This window comes from Diceros bicornis, chromosome 35, assembly GCF_020826845.1.
Source record: "Diceros bicornis minor isolate mBicDic1 chromosome 35, mDicBic1.mat.cur, whole genome shotgun sequence".
Lineage (NCBI taxonomy): Eukaryota > Metazoa > Chordata > Mammalia > Perissodactyla > Rhinocerotidae > Diceros > Diceros bicornis.
The window spans coordinates 16,854,081-16,860,083 of NC_080774.1; positions in this window are offsets into that span (position 1 = coordinate 16,854,081).

A 6,003-nucleotide genomic window follows, 5' to 3' on the forward strand; every position below is an offset into this window, starting at 1 on the left:
ATCTGATGTTTCTTTTTTTAGGATTAGATTGGGGATTGGTTATGGGTTTGCGGGAGGAAGATCACAGAGGTAAAGTGCCCTTTTCCTCACATGGCCATGTTCTGTTTAATTATCTCTTGTCCTGGGAGGCATCTGGGCCGGTTTCCAGGTGAGGACACCGAGGCTCTCAGCCTGGGGTAGAGCTGGGAAGGGTTGTATCCAGACTTGGACCCACACCTGCCCCTCCCCCTAAACCATTTCCTAGCTCCATCTGGGGCGAGGTTATGTGGTATGTGAGTCAGCACAGCATCAACTGGCCTAATTCTAACCCCATGGCCTCTGCTCATGCACTCCAGGATTCTAGCTCTCTGTTCTCTTCTCTTGAGCAAGCACCAGGGCCAACAAAGAAGAAATCCATCTGGAAGGGCTTCCCTGCTTCTTCTCAAGTCCAGGAGCTCCAGGAGAAGTCCCTCAGCTAAGGAGGTGGTTCTGCCTCCTCAGCCCCCCAAATGAGTGAAGGCTGCCCAAGGAAAGGGAAGGCTTGGCTAGCAAAATGCTAAGTCCGTCTTATGTGGGTTCTTTGGGGTCAGAACGAAACAGAGGAACAGGTGCTGCTCCTGTTGGGAAGGTCTGAGGAAGGAGGAGTAGATGGTGCTACAAAATCCACTAAGGCTAATAGTATTAACTACCATTTACCGAGCGCTAACTCTATTCCATCATGCTGAGAACCTGGCACAAACCTCTGAGGTAGGACCAGTTACAAACTCCATTTTACAGAGAAGATCATTGAGGCTCAGAGAGGTTAAGGGACTGCCCCAATGTCACACAGCAAGACCAAGATGTGGGTCAGATCTGGTGCTTATGATACCACCATAGCACCTCATGACAGGGAACTATAGTAGTGGGTGGGAGCTCCTAAAGCCCCTTGAGGCCAGGAGGAGGTTTAGTCCTGCCTACCTCCCTCCTTCCTCCCTCCCCTAGCCAGCTGGAGGCCTTCCACAAGGACAGGCTGGACAAATTCCCACGTGCCACTCGTGCCTGGGCTTAGCCAAAGCACCTGGTGGGGGAGGGGTCAGGCTGCTTCTAGAATCTTCCTCCCCTTGGAAAGAGATGTGCTACATGTGACAGTCCAAACCTCTGCACAGGACACACAAGTGGCAGAGGAATGGACCCAGCAGGTCACTGCGGAGGCTGTGAAGCCCCTACACTCTTTGTACCATGACCTTCAGCTCCCCAGCTCCATGCACAGGTGTGTACAACATAGCTTCTCCCAGCCTGGGAAAAACACACTCTCCAGTGGAAAGAACAGCTAAGGATAGCTTCTTGTCTCCTTCAGGTGACAGCATACCCACACTCCAGCAAGGTCACACCAGCCAGTCCTGAAGGACAAGGCTCCTGCTTCCAAGAAATGCAGAAAAGCAGCTACCAGCTACCATTTGCTGAGTGCTTCTATACGCTTGGCACTGTGCTAAGGGCTTTACATATATTGTTTTTCAGCCTAACAACAATCTTCTGATTTAGTTATTATTGTCATCATTTTCCCCTTTTTACAGGTGATGAAACAGGTTCAGAGAGCTTAAGTAACTTGCTCAAAGTCACACAGCTAGAAAGTGGTGGAGATAGGATTTGAACCTGTGTATACCTGTCTCTCAGTCCAGGGCTTTCTTCAATAATAATAATAATAATAGTTAATAATAATAACAGCAACAGCAGCAGCAACAGCTAACATCCCTTGAGTGCTGTGCCAGGAAAGATACTAAGAGCTTTACACAGGTTAGCTGACAATTAAGTGTTATTACAGATGAACAAATTGAGGCAGCATACCAAAGTATCTAAACATTTTCCATACCCAAATCCACCATCCTCAGCATGTGGATTTGCATCACAGTCTCCTAACTGTACCAGCATCCATTCCCTAGCTCCCCCATCCATCCAGAGAAGGAGTTCTTTATATGTTCTGCATATTAACCTCTTATCAGGTAGATGGCTTGCAAATACTTTCTCCCATTTCATAGGTTGCCTTTCACTTTGTTGTGTCCTTTGATGTACAAAAGTTAAGTTTGATGTAGTCCTATTTGTCTATTTTTGCTTTTTTACCTGTGCTTTTGGTGTCATACCAAGAAATTATTGCCAACTCCAATACCGTGAAGGTTTTCCCCTATATTTTCCTCTAGGAGTTTTATAGTTTCCGGTCTTACATTTATGTCTTTAATCCATTTTGAGCTAATATTCGTAGATGGTGTGAGATAAGGGTCCAACTTTCTTCTTTTGCATGTGGATATCCAGTTTTCCCAATGCTATTTGTTGAAGAGACTGTCCTCTCCACATTGAGTGACCTTGGCACCTTTGTCAACGATCATTTGCCCATACAAGTGGGGGTTTATTTCTGGACTCTCTGTTCTGTTTCATTGGCCTATGTCTGTCTCTATGCCAATACCTCACTGTTTTGATTACTGTAGCTTTTGTAATATGTTTTGAAATCAGGAAGTGTGCATCCTCCAACTTTTTCAAAATTGTTTAGACTGTTCAGAGTCCCTTGAAATTCCATATGAATTTTAGGATGAATTTTTCTATTTCTGCTAAAAATGCCATTGGGATTTTGATAGGTATTGCATTGAATCTGCAGATCACTTTGGGTAGTATGGACATCTTAACAATATTAAGTCTTCCAATCCATGAACATGAGATGTCTTTCCATTTATTTATGTCTTCTTCAATTTCTTTCAGTGATGTTTTGTAGTTTTCAAAGTACAAGTCTTTTACCTCCTTGGTTAGATTTATTGGTAAATATTTTATTATTTTTGATGCTATTGTAAATGGGACTGTTTTCTTAATTTCCTTTTCTGATTGTTCATTGTTAATGTATAGAAACACAATTGATTTTTGTGTGTTGATTTTTGTATCCTGCAACTTTGCTGAATTCTTTTATTAGTTCTAACAGTTTTTGTGGAATATTTAGGGTTTTCTACATAAGAATATGTCATCTGGGAACAGAGATAATTTTACTTCTTCTGTTCCAATTTAGATGCCTTTTATTTCTTTTTCTTGCCTAATTGCTGTGGCTAGGACTTCCAATACTATGTTGAATAGAAGTGGCCAAAGCAGGCATCCTTGCTTTGTTCCTGATCTGAGAAAAGCTTACAGCAGGAATTTTTGTAAACATTAACTACAATGCCATGATCACACTTAACAAAAATAACAATAATTTCTTAGTATTATCTAATACCCAGACCACTTTCAGAGACCTTCAATTGTCTCAAAATGTCTTTTTACAGTGAGTTTTTCCAAATCATATCCAAATAAGCTATATGTACTCTTATGTGTGAATCAAGTATTGTATGAAAGAAGAAAAATAAAAGCAAAGCCACTATGGGATCAGAGGACCTAGTTTTGAAGTCCCACCTTGCCACTTAAAAGCTGTGTGACTTGGAGTGAGATACGTCACATCTCTGAGCTTCTGTTTCCCCATATGTAGGAGGAGAGTGCTGGGAGGATTAATGTGATAAAGCATTGAGCCCCGTATGTGTCTTTTGGGAGGTTCCCAGAAGGCCTTAGATAACATTGGGGTGGGTTTAACTTAGCCAAGGTCACCCTAAGGTGCTGATTCCCATTCCTCCTCTTATCACACCGTGTCTCCAGTTGCATCTGAGGTCAGCTGAGATTATTTCCCAGGCTGAGCACAGCCACCCAGGAAGCTGACCTTCTTCAAAGCCCAGGTCTTTGGAAACCTAGGAACTGTCCCAAACACTCCCTCTCCTCGCCCCCTTCTCCATCTAGTCCCATCCCAAGTCCAGCTCTCAAGCCACACCCTTCTTTCAACCTCCAACACCCTGGTCCACGCCTCAGCATCTCCCGCCCAGATGATTGCAGCAGCCTCCTCAGTGTCTCCCTGCTCCGCTCTGAAATGGCCTCCCTCAAATCTGTTCCCCATTGTGTAGCCTGAAGACCTCTTCAAATGCAAACCTGATTGTGTCATCAGTCTCCCACTCCACTTCACGTCTTCCCAGTGGCTCTTATGTAAGAAATAAAACCAGCCTAGAGGCCCGGTCTGATCTGCTGCTACTAGCTCTCCACCTGGAGTGGGGTGAGATACCCTCTACTCCAGCCACTACAGGCCTTCTTTCAGCTCCTTGATTAAAGACCTCGTGCTTCTTCCATGTCAAGGCTTTTGCATGCTGGTCTCTCCTCCTGGTATGCCCTCCTCCTCAAATTGCCAGGTTCATTCTTACTCTTCTGTCGGATCTCACTTGAACTTGACCCCACACCCACACCCAAACTAAATCAGTGTTTTAGGGGGACCAATTGTCCTGGTTTTCCAGGGACTGAAGGGTTCTTGGGACTCAGAGCTTCCTGTTTTCAAACCAGGAATGTCCCCAGCAGAGCAGGACAAGTTGGTCAGCCTGTAAATGCCTAACACGGTGTCTTACACACAGTAGATGCTAAGGGAATATTTGTTGAGCGAACGTGTGAACCACAAGCTGTTGGTCCCACTCGGGAGGGGGCGGCCACTGCTGAGCTCCAATCACGCATTGCCAGGCACCTGGGGCAGCCCGGTATTAATAGCAGCTACTATTTACCAAGCTCTTACTGTGTGCCTTGCCTGGTGTTGAGGCCTCTGTGCTCACCCTCCCACTTAATTCTTAACCCCCAAGTTACTGCTAGCGCTCTCTTTTTAAGTTTATCGAGGTGAAATTCCTGTAACATAAAATTAACCATGATAAAGTGAACAGTTCAGTGGCATTTAATACATTCACAATGTTGTGCCACCAGCACCTCTAGTTCCAAATATTTTCATCACCCAGAGGAAACCTCTTTACCATTAAGCGATTACTCCCCATTGACCCCCCCCCCCCAAGCCCCTTGCAATGTGTTTTCTATCTCTATGGATTTACCTCTTCTGCATATTTCATATAAATGGAATCTTACCATATGTGGCCCTTTATATCTGGCTTCCTTATCATTTGCCAGATATGAAAATTGAGGCTCAGAGAGGTTGGGGAACCTGTTCAATGTCCCTCAGCTAGGAAGGGGAGGAGCTGGGTCTTGGAACCCACACATCTAACCATTTGGCTATACCCACCCCAACCTGAGCTGGTGTCCCCCCTCACTCTCTTAGGATTCCCTTTGCATTAAAGGCAAACCAGAGCAAGGGGTCTAATGCTAAGCTTTTTTTTTTTTTTTTTTAATTGTGGTAGAGTATGCATAACAAAATTTACCATTTTTAAGTGTACCGTTCAGTGGCATTAATTATATTCACAATGTTCTGCAACCATCACCACTATGTATTTCCAAAACTTTTTCAGTACCCCAAACAGAAACTCTGTAACCATTAAGGAATAACTCCTCATTCCCTCCTCGCCCACCCCTGGTAACCTCTAATCTACATTCTGTCTCTATCAATTTGCCTATTCCAGGTAACTCCCACAGATGGAATCATACAATATTTGTCCTTTTGTGTCTGGCTTCTTTCATTTACCATAACGTCTTCGAGGTTCATCCATGTTGTAGCAGGTGTCAGTGCTTCATTCCTTTTCATGGCTGAGTAATATTCCATTGTATGGCTAGAGTACATTTTGTTTATACATTCTTTTGTTGATGGATACTTGAATTGTTTCCACCTTTTGGCTATTGTGACTAATGCTGCTATGAACATTGGTGTACAAGTCTCTGTTTGAGTCCCTGCTTTCAGTTTCTTTGGGTGTATACCTAGGGGTGGCATTGCTGGGTCACATGGTAATTCAACATTTAGCTTTTTGAGAAACTACCAAACCGTTTTCCACAGTAGCTGCACCATTTCACATTCCCACCAGCAATGCACAGGGGTTCCAATTTCTCTACATCCTCACCAACATTTGTTGTTTTCTGTTTTTTTGATAATGGCCATTGTAATGGGCATGAAGTGGTATCTCATCAACGCTCAGCTTTGAGGCTGGTCAAGAAGTTGGAGAAGGAAGCTGGGCCAAGTGGAAAGTGAAGACTGTTCCAGAAGAAAAACAGGAGAAGGGAAGGGAAAACAGGTTATCA